This window comes from Phyllostomus discolor, chromosome 5 (genome assembly GCF_004126475.2).
Source record: "Phyllostomus discolor isolate MPI-MPIP mPhyDis1 chromosome 5, mPhyDis1.pri.v3, whole genome shotgun sequence".
NCBI lineage: Eukaryota > Metazoa > Chordata > Mammalia > Chiroptera > Phyllostomidae > Phyllostomus > Phyllostomus discolor.
The window spans coordinates 110,765,512-110,781,430 of NC_040907.2; the positions used below are offsets into that span (position 1 = coordinate 110,765,512).

At 40.0% G+C, this 15,919-nt stretch overlaps 1 protein-coding gene and 1 pseudogene across 1 annotated transcript in view; one reads left to right on the top strand and one right to left on the bottom strand.

Moving 5' to 3' along the window:
* The window catches only part of BMPR1A (bone morphogenetic protein receptor type 1A), a 172,824-nt gene that overhangs the window by 68,414 nt on the left and 88,491 nt on the right, over positions 1-15,919 (bottom strand).
* LOC114497134 lies at positions 1,436-2,811 on the top strand (annotated as a pseudogene).

Here is a 15,919-nt window from a genome sequence, read left to right on the forward strand (position 1 = left end):
CATCACACGGAGAGATTTCAGTGGGGAGGCGGAAGGATGGAATGGGGGGAAAAGGTACAGGGAAGAAGCATAATTTGTAGGCATAAAACAGATGGGGAGAGGCCAAAAATGGTATAAGAAACAGAGAACTCAGAGAACTAATATGTAAAACCCATGAACATGAACTAAGGTGGGGAATGCTGTAGGGTTGGGGGGTGTAGGGCGGAGGGGGGATAAAGGAAAAGAAATTGGGAAAACTGTAATAGCATAATCAATAAAATATACTTAAAAATTAAAAAAAGAAAAAATCACAAATTATCAGGAAACAAATAAAAATGAATACAAAACAAACCAACATCTATGGGACACAGCGAAAGCAGATCTGAGAGGGAAGTTCATAGCATTACAGGCCTACCTCAAGAAACAAGAAAAACTTCAAATAATCTAACCTTACAACTAAAAGTACTAGGAAAAGAACAGGAGAAGCCCAGACTAAGAAGGAAATAAGCAAGATCAGAGTGAAAATAAATGGCATAGAGACTAAAAAAACAATTCAAAAGATCAATGAAACCTGGAGGTGATTCTTTGAAAAGAAAAACGAAACTGACAAAGCTTTAACCAGAGTCATCATTAAAAAGACAGGGCCCAAAGAAATAAAATCAGAAATGAAACAGAAGTAACAATTGATATCACAGAAATACAAAGGACTGTAAGAACCTTTGTATACCATGAACCATGAACAACTATATTCCAACAAATTGGACAAACTGGACAAAATAAATAAATTTCTAGAAACGTAACAATCTTCCAAAATTGAATTAGGAAAAATCAGAAAACATGAATAGACTAGTAACTAATAAACTGAAGCAGTTATGAAGGAACTCCCAGCAAAGAGAGGTCCTGACCAGATGGCTTCCCGAGCAAATTTTACCAATCATTCAAAGAAGAACACCTATCCTCCAACTAATCCAAAAAATGCAAAAGAAGTGAAGACTTCCAAGTTCTTTGTAAGAGGCCAGTATTATCCTAATTTTAAAGCCAGACAATGACACAACAAAGAAAACTTTAGGTCACTATCTCTGATGAATATAGATGCTAAAATCCTCAACAAAATATTAGCAAACTGCATCCAGCAATATATTAAAAAGATCATACACCATGATCAAGTGGGGTTTATCCTAGGGATGGAAGGTTGGTATGATATTCATAAATCAATAAATGTGATATATCACATAAGGAAAATGAAAGATAAAAGTCACATGATCATAACAATAGATGCAGAAAAAGCATTTGATAAAATCCAGCACCGATTTATAATATGAACTCTCAGCAAAGTGGAAATAGAGGGGTCATACCTCAACATAATAAACGCCATATATGACAAACCATGGCCAACATCATATTCAAATGGGCAAAAACTAAAAGTGTTTCCCTTAAGATCAGGAATAAGAGCTGGGTGCATGCAGGCAGGGCACAGCATAAATAAGGAAACCGAGACCCTCTCAAGTAAACTAACTTGTCCATGGCTATGCAGCTGGATCACTCTGGCTACAGTGTTGACTAGAGACCCTGGGGAGGCAATGATGGAAGCTAGAAGACCAGGAGTTAGCCACTGCACTAGTCTAGATCTCCTGGGGGTACCCCCTCTACTCACTCCTCTTGCTGCTGGGTCTTGCGCACCAGAAAAAGATGCTACCTATGGTGGAAAATGAAGAGCTGAGCCAGAAAACAGTGGGCTGGGCATATGGAAGGCAGGGCCCATGGGTGGAGGTGAGGCAGGGGTGGACACAGATGGGCTTGCCTCCCCCTCTCTGGCCCTGACTTGTGTTCCACACCCAGCTGGCCCATGGCAGTCCCACTGGTGGCATGATGGACTTTACCAATGTCAAGAAGCTGTATGGCAAGATCGCTAAGGCCTTTCCAGCTGCTAGTTGAGGTGATATTCTGTACCCTTGACATCCACAAAGTGGACATGAACAAGCTCCTAGCAAGCCAGATCAGGCTGGAGGACTTCATCTTTGTCCACATCAAGGGATACCGTAAGGAGATGAAGGTGTTCAAGTTGGAGGAGGCGCTGGGGCTCATCATCTCAGACAACAGCTGGCTAGGCCTTCATCAAGCATATCAAGGAGGGGAGCATCAACCACTACATTCAGCTCATTAGTGTGTAGGACATGTCCAAGGCCATCAACAGGCTGAGCCTGCTGGGTGGTCAGCCCTATGAGGTAGCCCAGATGCTCAATGAACTGTCCAGAGGTGCACCACCACAATGAAGCTTACAGAGCCCTGCAAAGCTTTTGACATGATCAGCATGGGTTCAGGGGGTGGCTGTCCTGACTCTGGCTGGGACCCCAGCTGGGCACTGGCCAAGGGACTCCTGGGCTCCAATCCTGGGGCCTGCCATGGTAGACAATCTGCCCTCAACCTTTGAGGAGAGGGCAACTGAGAAAGAAGATGACCTGCTGGAGAGTTACACAGGCATCAGTGACATAGACTTGGGGACCCCCATGGTAGAATTTGGGGAGTACAAGGGGAACCTAAACAAACTGCCTGAGGCCCTGGATGCGTGGCTGGTGACTCTGCCTTCTCTCATGAGTTTGTCTTTGACATCTGGAGCACCACTGGAGACACCAAGGTTAGGTCTTACTAGGGCTTTCCACGGGATCTTGTGATAACCTAAGCTCAGCCTGGTGGGAGCTACTGGGGTGAAGACACCATGGACCAAGATTCCAGCAGCTGACTTGGCCAGGCCATGGACCAGCAGTCCCAGGTTGATGTGGGTGAATCTGCGGCCACACCCTTGCTCCACTCCAATAAGTACCACTCCCTCCATGGTTCTCAGCCTGGCTGAGGTACTCAGCTCCCTCCTTGCTCATCTCCATCCTATCTGACTCAGCCAGGTCAGGCTCTGGGAAGGCGCAGCCAGACTGCCAGCCCCTGCCCCCAACACTTTCCATATCAGCTGCCAAACCGGTCCCTCTGTTGCTCTGGAGCTTCAGATTCTGTTTGGGGGTCCTGACCTCCCTGGTTTCCTGACACAGGGAATACAAAAGGGGGTGTCCTCAGCAAATGCAATAATACCCCCCTCCCACCACCACCGCCACCATCATCCAGAAGGACTCCTACCTCCACATTTGAAACACAAGTCTGCTGTGAACCTCCAACCTCTCCCCGCTACACCTGTGTCTCTTTCAGCCCAGCCTCAGATGGAAAGGGCATGAGGGATGATGGCAGTGGGCTTTTCTATGTGAATTTGCTGTCTGGAACATAAAGACTCTATCATTGGGAAAAAAATATCAGGAACAAAACAGAGATGTCCACTTTCATCACTCTTATTCAACTTAGTAAAGGAAGTCCTAACCACAGTGATCAGACATGGTGATGAAATAAAAGGCAACCAAATTGGAAAAGAGACAGTAAAACTGTCATTATTCACAAACAACATGATATTGTACATAGAAAACCCTACAGACTCCATAAAAAATTACTAGATCTAATCAAGTAGCAAAGTAACAGGGTACAAAATCAATACTCAGAAATTAATGACTTTTATACATCAAAAATGAACTCTCAGAAAGAGCAACTGAGAAAACAATATCATTTACTATTGCAACAACAGCAAAAAATAAGGTAACTGGGAATAAGTTTAACTGAGATAGAACAACTGTACTTGGAAAACCATGAGACACTGAAAAAAAAGATATTGGGGAAGATATAAATAAGTAGAGGCATATATCATGTTCATGGATTGAAGAAGTAACATCATTAGAATGTCCATACTACCCAAAGCAATCTATAGATGCAACATAATTTCTATTAAAATACCAATGGCATATTTCACAAATCTAGAACAAATATTTCAAAAATTATAAGGAACCAAAAAGGACACCTCAGCAATCTTGAGAAAAAAGAATAAAGTTGGAGGTATCACAATACCAGATATCAAACTGTACTATAAGGTCACTGTAATCAAAACAGCCTAGTACTGACATAAGAACAAGCATATACATCAATGGAATAGAACACAGAGCCCAGAAATAAACTCATGCATTTACAGGCAATTAATATTTGACAAAGGAGGCAAGAGTATACAATAAAGACAGTTTCTTGAATAAATGGTGTTGGAAAGCTGGACTGGTACATGCAAAAAAATGAAACTAGACCACCATAAAAATCCTAGAAGAAAACATAGGCAGTGATATCTCAGACATCTTGCATAGCAGTATTTTTGCTGATACACATCTGGGGGCAAAGGAAACAAAGGAAAAAAAAGAAGAAATAAGATTATCAAATTAAAAAGCTTCTACACAGCAATGAAACCATCAAAATGAAAAGGGAACCCACTATATGGGAGAACATATTTGCCAATGAAACATCTGATAAGAGATTAATTTCCAAAATACATAAAACAACTTATACAACTCAACACTAGGAAGACAAACAATCCAATTAAAAACTGGACAAAGGACCTGAATACCCACTTCTCCAAAGAGGACATACAATGGCCAATAGATATATCAAAAGATATTCAACATTACTAATAATCAGATACCACCACGTGAGATTATCACCTCATACCTGACAGAATGTCTATCATCAATAAATCAACAAACAACAAGTGCTGACAAGGATGTGAAGAAGAGGGAACCCTGGCGTACTGTTAGTGGGAATGCAGACTGCAGTCACTGTTGAAAACACTAAGGAGTTGTCTCAAAAAACTGAAAAGGGAAGAACTTTTTTTTTTTAAATAAGAGGGAAAGTCCTTTTGGCCCAGCAATTCCACTTCTGGGAATATATCCTAAGAATCCCAAAACACCAATTTAGAAGAATTGTTCTTAGCAGCATTATTTACAGTAGCCAAGATCTGGAAACATCCTCTGTGACCATCAGTAGATGAGTAGATAAAAAAAGCTGTGGTACATGTACACAACTGAATACAACGCAGCAGTAAAAAAGAAGCACTCTTACCCTTTGCGACAGCATTGATGGACCTGGAAACTATGGTGAAGTAAGTCAGGCACTGAAAGACCAATACCACATGGTCTCACTTATATGTGGACTCTAATGAACAAAGTAAACTGAAGATCAAATTAAAACAGAGGTATGAATACATATGACTGCTTTAGGTGGGTGGGTAGGGTTGAGACTAGATGAAAGGTGAAAGGATTAGCAGAAGAACATATATGCATGACCCATGCACAAGGACGAAGGGTGGAGTTTGCCTGAGGGAGTGGGAGGAGGCCTGGGTGGAGGTGGGCAAAAGGGGAAAATTGGGACAATTTTCTCTAATAGCATAACAGCATAATAGCACTCTAATAGCATAAACAATAAAAATATAATTAAAAAATATTAAGTGCACAACAAATGCGTCTTGGTTTATGAAGTATTTTTTAAGAAACAGGAAATAATCTATTTTCAAAATATCATTCAATTTTGTACTACAAATTCCCTAACATAGTTTCTCTAAAGCTCTTTTAAAAATTGTATTAAACAAGAAAACTTCACAAATAATTAGAACTAGATGATGCTATACAGCAATTTTTGACACATCTGTGCTCAGAAGAAATTCCTAATGCTAGCTATTAATTGAGGGGCTTTGGGTGTTTTTGTCTATCCTCTGGGATAAGCACAAATGACCTATACAAATGAAATCAATCAGTGGTTGCAGAAATGAGGGAAGGAATAGAGAGTTTGGTCACCTGTCTAGGTGTATTATGGGCAATGGTAAATAATACTGTATTTCTGCACAGTATTTTATAGAGATAAATATGGTAGAGAAGAGTTTAGTGTTCTAGGTCTTCTATGCAGATGAAATGAGAGAAACTGATATATAGTATTTAATGGCAATTTTATGTTATTAGTACATCCCCATTTTTATAACCATCTGTATGACTCTCACAGTAAGTGAAATTATTCATACTTTTACAAAAAAAGACAGATTTAGGGAGCTCAAGTGATTTACTGAAATTTCACATAGCTGGCAACTTGAAGGACACACTGAAAACCAGGCCTTCTTATGCTGAGTGCAGTGTTTGAAGTACAGTAAGTACATGAGTAAATGTAGCAAAAGGGAAACAGGAAGTTAACTTTTATTGAGCCACCTAAGACTTTATTTCATCTGAACAACTCTGAAGGAAAAAGAAGCTCAGCAAAGTTAAGAATCTTGCCAAAGTTTATACAACCAGTAAGTAGCAAGTCTACTACAGACAAAGCACAAATTCCACTCAGTACCGCAGCCAGGAGGTGATGAGAAAAAAAATACAAAGTACCTTGCCCCTTAGTATTATTACTATTGCTTTTCAACAACGAAGCAAAACAGAGCTGGGACACTGCTCCTTTGTCTTTCATTAGGTGGCTCCCTGACAGGTCCTGTCAGGGTCTAGAGGATCCTCTACATCCTCAGTCTCTCCCACCTCAGTCAACAGTTTCCCTACTCTTTCAGTTTCCCAGGCCTAAAATCTTAGTCATTCTTGACTACTCTCTCCTTCCTTCTCATAATCCATATCCTTTCTTTCAGCAAATCCTGTGGGTTCTATCTTCAAAATATATCCAGAACACATGCACTTCTCACTACCTCCACATACTAACACTCTGGCCCAAGGCACTAACAATTTTTGCCTGGATTATTGAAATAGCCTTCTAACTGGCCTCCCTGCATTTATCCTTGCCCACCTATAGCATATTCTCACCACAGCAGCCAAAGTGATAATAAAAAGCATATTAGAGCACACCACTCCTCTGTTCTAAACCTTCCAATGATTCCCCAACTTCCTCAGAGTGAAAGCTGAAGTCTGCAATGGCCCACAAGCCTCCAAAATCCTTCACTCCACCCATATTGGCCTCCTTACTCCTTAAACATGCCAGGACAGCCCTGATGCAGGACCTTTGCTTTTGCAAGTCCCTCTGCCTGTATGACTTGATACCATATGCCTTCTAAGTGGTTACTCAAATATCTCTTTTCTTATTTCCAGTGTTCCCACTCACCCTATTTAAAATTGTAATATCATCCCCATCCCTAACATGCCTATCCTCCTTCCCTGATTTTATTCCTCTTTAGCACTTGTCATACTGTAATTTGATATATAGTCTAGTATTTATTTTGTTTATTGCCTGCCACCTGCTCTATGGGGGCAAAGGTATTCGTATTTTTCATTCTGTATTTCTAGCACCTACCTATGGTGCTTGGCACATAATTGGTACTAAATAAGTATTTGCTGAGGAAATGACAACATAGCAGTAAGAATTAAAATGGTATACCAGTTCCTTTTCTTTTTATATACAAATGAATCTTTTCTAAAAGGGCTACTATGAATAAACTATTCCATTTCCTTATCTCAACATAACTGAAATGATACAAAAACCACACCACTTCCTTTTGCTAGCTTTGAGCACTGACTTGTGTCAAGACTCAGTGAGGAAAATTTTCCATTGTTTTCACTGCACTTACTTAATTTTGAGATATAAATTCAAAAGGCCTGTATAAGTAAACCATCACTTCCCAAGATCTAAAATATTGCTTAAGGCAAACAATGGCTTATACTCTTATAGTACCACATAGTTATAGCAAGATAACTGTGGAAATAATCATAGACAAAAACAAAACACAGTCACAGTACTTTCTTTGGTACAAGCAATGTGGTCTGAAAAAGGGAATTTCAAAGTAGCATCTAAACTCATTCACAGTCTTTTCAGTATATAGACACAAGATTCAATGGGAACTGTTTTTACATAAACTTGAATTCACCAAAGGCCCTGAATAAGACCAGATGGTGTAAAACTTGGATCGTTAACAATTCTTTCCTGACAAGCACAAACAACAAACTATAGCAAACTAAACCTTGCATACCTGTAGGTCTAAGAAAGAACACATTCAAGATCATAAATTCCTGTTGTAAATGTGAAGCACCTGAAAATCCAGTAACAGTTTTTCCATCTTGTGATGAAACATCTAGATTTTTTTTATGTCAGAACACCTCTTCAGGTTAAAACTTGCTGTTTAGTGTTTTCATGAAGTTCTGTGACATGGGATAGACTTGACACTAACCTGCTGACAACATACATTATTGCTTTGCATAGTTAAATTTTCTATAATGTATAAAGTACGTGTATTTGTATAGGTTTCTTATTTTCCATTCAACATTGTAAGTTCCATGATGGATACATACAGTTCCTTATAATTCATTTTCATTGTTATATAGTATTCCATTCTAACAACAGCTTAAGCTATATTTATCCATTCAACCTGATGGACATTTCAGGTTGCTTTCATGTTTTGGTATTATAAACAATGCTGCAATAAATAAACTTGAATAGATGCTTTTGTTGGTTTGTTTGTTTTGCAAATAATCTATAGGATAGATTCCCAGAGGTAGAATTCTGGGTCTAGAAGTAATTTTGGTAGATATGTTGGTCATCCCCACTGGGACCCCAAATGGGATAATACCATTTTGCACTTCCAAATACACCACACTGACATAAGAACAATTTTTAAATATTCCTGAAGGACACGAAATTAATTTAACATATGTAAAGATACATTATATGTATAGAAAGCCTCAATATCAGGTATGCCAATTCTTCCTAAGACAATTACAAATTTAATGAAACTCTTTATCACATTCAAGTTCCCCTTTCTATTCTCTGTTTTCCTAAGTTTTCATCACAAATGGGACTGAATTTCATCAAATGTTTTTTTCTCCATCTATTGATACAAATCATAGGTGTAATCCTCCTTCAAGATGTTAATGGATACATTAATAATAATCCATAAGAGCTTTTTAAAAAGTGTAAACCACCTGTGGTGGTTTTTATATATGTCCACAAAGTTTTACATATTCCCCTCTTCAAAATATAGAACCTAATTAGAGTGTGGGCTGGACTGACTCACTTCTAACAAACAAAATAAAGTGAAAATGACAAAGTATGAATTCTGAGACTAAGTCTTAAAAGGTAATGTAGCTTCCTCTTTGCTATCTTTCTTGGGTCAATCACTCTGGGAAAATCCAGTTTTCATGACCTAACATTCAGGAGTCTGTGCAAAGGTCCGTGGATGAGGAGCTGAGACCTCCTGCCAACACCCAGATGTCTGCTGTCTTGGAAGTGGATGCTATCCCAGTCAAGCTTTCGGATGACTGCAATACCTGCTGACTTCTTGACTGAAGTTTCATGAGGCATTCTGGGCCAAAACCACCCAGTATACTGCTCCTAAATTCCTGAATGTTAAGTTTTGTTGATTCAAATCACTAAGTTTTGAGTTAAATCATTATGCATTAATACAATTAACACACTGTCTTGGATTACTGAAATAAATCTGAATTTGTTATTATTGAATAATAAAGAATTTGTCTGGTCTCTGTCCCTGTTTCCTGGAAGGGGACCTCTAAATCATTGGAATTACTTGGGTAACAGGAGTATCTTTGTTTTTCACAAGTCTCATGCCTGAGTTTATGCTAATAGATGACTCAGAATGGGGGTCAGCCTCCAGAGAAAGACCAATCCTACCATTAGAGGGCTGGCACTTTCAGCCAGCCCAACCTCTTAGGAGGAGAAAGGGCTCAAGGCCAAGTTCAATCACATGGCCAATTCAATCATGCCCACACAATGAAACTTCAACAAAAACTCTGTACACCATAGCTTGGATAAAATCCCTGGTTGGTGAATATATTTATGTGCTAGCAGGATGACACATCCTGATCCCAGTGAGCAGGGCATGGAAGCTCCATCTCTGAAACCCTCCCAGACCTTACTCTATATATTTCTTTTACTTGGGTGACCCCAGTCTGTATCTTTTACAATAAAACTATTGTAAGTATACTACTTTCTTAACTTTTGTGAGTCGTTTTACTGAACTGTCAAACCTGAGTGTAGTTGTAGGAATCCTCCTAGATTTGTAGCCAGTTAGAAGTGTTGAGTAGCCTAGGGAATTTCCAAACTTGTGACTGGAATCTCAACTGAGGGCAGTCTTATTGGGGATTGTGCCCTTAAACCTGTAGAATCTGACACTTACTCTGGGTAGGTAATACCACAATCGTATTTCATTATTGTAGACATGATAATGTTTAAATACACAGCTGGATTTGTTGTGTTAGTATCCTGTTAGGTTTTGTTATCTGTGTTCATAAACAAGACCAGCCTATAAGTTTTTCACATACTATCCACATCTGGTTTTGGTATCAAGGTTATACTAGCCACATAAAATAAACTGAGGAAATTTTCCTACTCTCTGGAACAGGTGATATATTTGGATATACCTGCCACTTGAATAGTCAGACAAAACTCATCTTTACGATCATATGTGCCAAGAACTTAATCTGTGAGTGTATGGGAGGGGTCAGATCTTTCATTACAAATTAAATTTCTCTAATAGTTATCTATTTGAAGTTAATTTTGTTATTTTCAATTGTCATTTTATTTTTAAAAGAAATTTAAATTATTTTTTATTTTTCAACTATAGTTGACATACAATATTATGTTTATTTTAGGTGTACACACCAGTGATTAGAAATGATATAACTTAATAAGAGATCATCCTGATAAATATCCTACCCATCCAACACCATAACCATACACAATTATTATTGACTATATTCCTTATGCACTACTTTACATTCCCATGATTATTCTTTCTTAATCCCTTTACTTTTTTGACCCATCTCTCCAACCCTCCTCCTGTTAAGCATCAAAATGTTTTCTGTATCTAAGAGCCTGTTCCTGTTCTGCTTGTTCATTTGTTTTTCTATATTCCATTATTTAGAGATACGTATTTTTGCCATTTTATTGTTCATATATTTTATCTTTTTTGTTTCTTCTTCTTAAAGAAGGCCTTGTAACATTTTATGTAATACTGGTTTGGTGATGATGAACTCCTTAGCTTTTTCTTGTCTGGGAACTCTTTACCTGTCCTTCAATTCTAAATGATAGCTTTGCTGGGTAGAGTAATCTTGGTCATAGGTCCTTGCTTTTCATCATTTTGAATATTTATTTCTTGCCAATCCCTTCTGGCCTGCAATGTTTCTGTTGAGAAATCAGCAGAAAGTCTTAGGGGAGCTTCCTTGCAGGTAACTAACTGCATTTCACTTGTAGCTTTTTAGATTTTCTCTGTCTTTAAACTTTCACATTTAATTATAATGTATCTTGGTGTGGACCTCCTTGGATTCTTCTTGTTTGGGACTCTCTGCACTTCCTGGACTTGTATGTCTAGTTTCTTCATCAGGTTAGGAAAGTTTTTGTCATTATTTTCTCACATAGGTTTTCAATTCCTTGCTTTCTCTCTTCTTCCAGCACCCCCTCGATGCAAATGTTGGTATGCTTGATGTTGTTCCAGAGGCTCCTTACACTATCCTCACATTTTTTTATTCTTTTTTTCTTTTTGCTGTTCTGATTATTGAAAATTATCTTTCATTTCAGTTAGGGTATCCTGAATTTCTGGCTGGTTCTTTTTATGGTTTCCATTTCCTTTTTTTCCATGCTGTTAAAGCTCTAAGTTCATCTACTCTTCTCCTAAATTCATTCACTGAACATCCCTTATAACCAGTGTTTTGATCTCTGCATCTGGTAGATTGCTTGTCTCTATTTTTAGTTATTTTTTTCTAGAGGTTTGCTCTGTTCTTTCATTTGGGAAATGTTTCTTTGTCTCATTTTGGCAGCCTCCCTGTGTTTTGTTTCTATGCATTAAATAGAGCTGCTACATTGCCTGGGCTTGTTAGAGTGACCTACTATAGCAGGTGTCCTGTACGGTACAGTACACAAACTCTCCATTTACCTGGCTGGGCATTTCAGGTGCAAACATTCCCATGTGGACTGTGTATGCTCTGTGTTGTACTTGAGTTTTGACTGCAGCTGGCACATCAGTGGGAGGTATTTACTCTCCTGGCTGACTGGCTGGGAGGACTGGCTGGGACCACTGTGGAGGATCAGTTTGTCAGGGCCCCATCTACTAAGTAGGACTTACTTCAGCAGGGCTCTGATGCCTATTGAGTCCGCCTCATGAATGTATCCCTTGTGGAGGTGGAAGGGTGGTGCTTCAATGTGGTCTGAAGCTGTCTACTGGGTACGCTGGCTCTGGGGCCTCCTGGGAGGTACAGGACAAGTCAGCCATCACCTGTGTTCTGCCTGGGGTCACTTGTCATGAGCTACAAAGCAATCTGCAGATGGCTGCTACTCGTGCTGGGCTTGAAGGTGCACTGGAGAGGCTAAGCTGTGAACCAAGGCTGGCTGCCTCTGGTGCTAGACCTGGGGCCACTTAGCAAGAGGTATATGGCACACCAAAGCCAGATGCTGCTTTTTTGAGATATTTTAGGAAAGTCTGAAGCATGAGCCAAGACAGGCCATTTGTAGGGAAAAGCCAATGGAAAGTCACTTGGCTGGACCTGGTAGTTGGGAGGGGTAGATCCTCACAGAATCACCAGGCCAGAGGCAACAGTGATGATGGAGACTCATATTTGGTACCTGCCTGCCAGCTCTGTGGGGCAAGGACTCAGAAAAGAAACAATAGCCTCTGCCAGCACTTCTGTCTGGGAGAAAGCAGCCCCTCTAGATCTTCTCAATTCCAGACACTTCAGTTCCTACTGTATGTTCTTGGTGTCTTTGAGCTGCTGCCCCACTGCAGGAACTCAGACATAGTGAGTTCAAGAAAGTCCATGTGCAAGCACTACAAGAGGAACTGCCTCAGGCTCCAACCCTGGCCTGGGGGGCCTTGTGTGGGGCTGCGGCTCTTCGTTCCTCAGGGGATACCTCTGTAGCTGAGATATCCCTCCCAGTTTTTATTCCCTACACATGGGTATGGGACCAGCAATGTGTCCACACCTCCTACCAGTCTCAACATAGCTTCTTCTTTATATCCTTAATTATAGGACTTTTATTCAGCTAGATTTCAGGCAGCTCTGAATGATGGTTGTTCTGTAGTTTAGTTGTAATTTTGATGTGGCTGTGGAAGGATGCAAGTACTGCATTTACCTATGCTACCACCTTCACTGGAAGCCTTGGATTGAAAACTGTCATTTTATTTGAGTTATAAAATGTATTTGTATTTTGCATACCTTGTATCACTCAAGGTATTTTCTTATTTTTAAAAATTCTCTTTTATATCTAATGTTGTCACCTCCCTTACATTCCTAATACTATTTGTGCTTTCTGGGTTTTTCTTGATCAATCAAGTAGATGTTTTGTTTATCAGTCTTTTCAAGAAGCCAACTTTTACCTTTGATAACCTTGTCCACTGAATCTTTAAAAAGATTTTTTCATTAATTTCAAACCCCATTTCTATCACTCATTAGCCAGAAGCTTGGGTAAGTTTCTCTTTGTGCCATAGTTTTCTCATCTGTAAAGTGGGAATAACAACAGACCAACCTTATAGGGTTGGTGTGAAGATGAAATGAAAAAAAACAAAAAAAAAACAAAAAAAAAAACCTTGTAAAGTACGCAGAACAATGTTTAGTACGCAGCAAGTGCTCTACAGGTGTTAGCTTTTATCTTTATCATCTACTTCACTTTATGTTTAAATGAGTATACAAGGCCTCACTATGTCACACAAGTTTTAATATATCCTAATTTTCTTAATTTAATTCTAGGTATTTCCTGATTTGCATTATTTTATTTTTGACTAGTGGGATTTATAGAAGACATGCTTTTAAATTTCCAAATGTGTGTCTGTATATACTGTTTGCTAATCATTTTTAACTTAAATGTATTTGTTGACAGAAAATATTGTTGATATAATTATTTGAAATGTATTAGAACTTAGTGTACAGACTAGTAAATGGTCACTTTTAATAAAATGCTAACTTCTAAAACCAAACCTAACTTCTAAAACCAAATGACCATATCATGTTCTCTACCTAGAAATCTATAAATATTCTCAGTTCATAGGATGGAATCACCAAGACAAAAGAACTGTTATAACCTGGCCTTTGCTGGGCTAATACCACCCTCCCAGTCTGCCATACCCTTACAATGATCCAACTATACTGAAATCACTGTAGCCTCTCTACCTTTATAGGCATTCCCTTTTAGACTTTCATACCTTTGCACTCTTCCCTTTGTTATCCATCAGGTTAACTATAGTTCATTCTTCAAGACCTGGTCTATAAGTAATTTTTGTAAGCAATCTCTGACCCATATTCATCAGGCTAAGTGAGGGCCCATCTCTGTACTTCATGTACCCAGAATATGCACCATAGCTGTTTCACACTTCTTGACTAACATTACTCAAAAACTATTTATTAATTATTTGGTATGTGCCACACACTGATCATACAATAGTAAATGAGACAGACATGATTCCTCCACTTAAGAGGCTTATTTAGTCAGGTGATTTTTTAAACTTATCTTGCATCAGTTACTATAATCTCCATTTTGTAGCACATCACTGTAGGGAACCATTTTGAATGGCATGGGAATGTAGCTCAGACTTCATGTGGAAAACCAGAGGGGAGCGAGTGGCACACATACCCACGGAGAGGTTTTCCTGTGGAGAATCAGGCCTGCATTGTACCCAGACTGCTATGAGACTTGCTTTTGCTAAAACTCCCTCACCCTGAATTGAGGCAGCAAGTGCTTACTGTAACTTCCTAAAGTTTGTGCTAAACCTCCCAAGCATGGAGTGTGACCGGTTCAGCCACCTTCCCCCTGGGTCTGCAACATCCTTCTCTTTGAAGTAATTAGTAACATTCTTTCCTTTGTTATCTGTAAAAGGTAATCACCTACAGTGAACCTGTGCATAGTAAATGAAGACCACCCTCCATGTAATATACCCAGAAAAGCAATAAAAGCCTGTCTAGGCAGGGGCTAGGGGCTTCTGGCCCTCTCACTCTCTCTCACTGAAGAGCGCAGCCGTGCTGTCCCTTTTGCCCCACAGGATTTCTATAGTCCGTGTGTATTTGTTCAGTAGCAGCCATAACACACACGGATCCTACAGGCCAGGATCCACCTTACATCACCAAGCACATCAATAAATGTTTAAGAATTGAATGAAGGGAATAAAAATAATATCAGTATCTTGTTAAGGGAAACATAATTAGGGGGCTAAAGCAACTATAAAAATCACATAACATATTCTTAACAGTTCTTTAAAGTACACTGGCAAATGAAATGGCATCTCCCAAACATTACAGTTATAGCCAGTTACTGTTCTGGGGGATCTGGCCAGATCAGTAGGGAGTAGGGTTGGTAAACACCATAGACAGCAGGGAAGCCATAGCCAGTGCAAGACAGATTTCTATACCACCCCCACAAAAGGGTAAACAGACCAGCATGTGATGCCCCATCCCAGATGGAGACACTGCCCAGGGCTAGAAACCCTCCTCCCCCCACTTCCAGATCATGGCGGCAGGAGGAGGGGCACAGATGCTGCATAGGCTGAAGAGTGTGGTGGACACTAGCTTGGATTGTATGAGAATTTGGATGTTTCTGCTGCAAATAGGGTTTGGGGCTCAGACTTTTAAACAAAGGGCGCATGGAGGCTTGGCCCTTTTTGCTTTCTGCAGACTCTTGCTTGCCCAGTTAGGAGCCCAAGTGTACCCAGGCTGGTGGACCCTGGAGACTGCATGGTCTAGCAGCAATCCCAGGTCCCTCCCATGGCAAAAAGCATTGGTAGTGTGGGCGTCTGGTGCTGCACTGCACAGTTCTGCTCAGCTGGGTGTATGGAGACAGTGGTATGCCCATGGTTGGAGGGATGGAGTGCAAGCCCTGGGCCAGCAGGCAGGGTGTGGAAGAAAGGGCAGCGTACAAGTAGGACTCCAGAGAGCACGCAGTCTCCAGAAAGATGCCTGAGTCTGGACTGCAACCAAGAACCAGCTAAAGTGCCTGGATGATCATGTTGCAGCCACCTGTGCTTCCCAAAGGATGGTATTTTTAAATGGGAAGAACACTGGGTTCAGTCTAGGACTGGTTTGGCCAGGCAAAGGGTGGCAGGGTTATTTTTCCTTGGGGGTTTTAAAAGGAA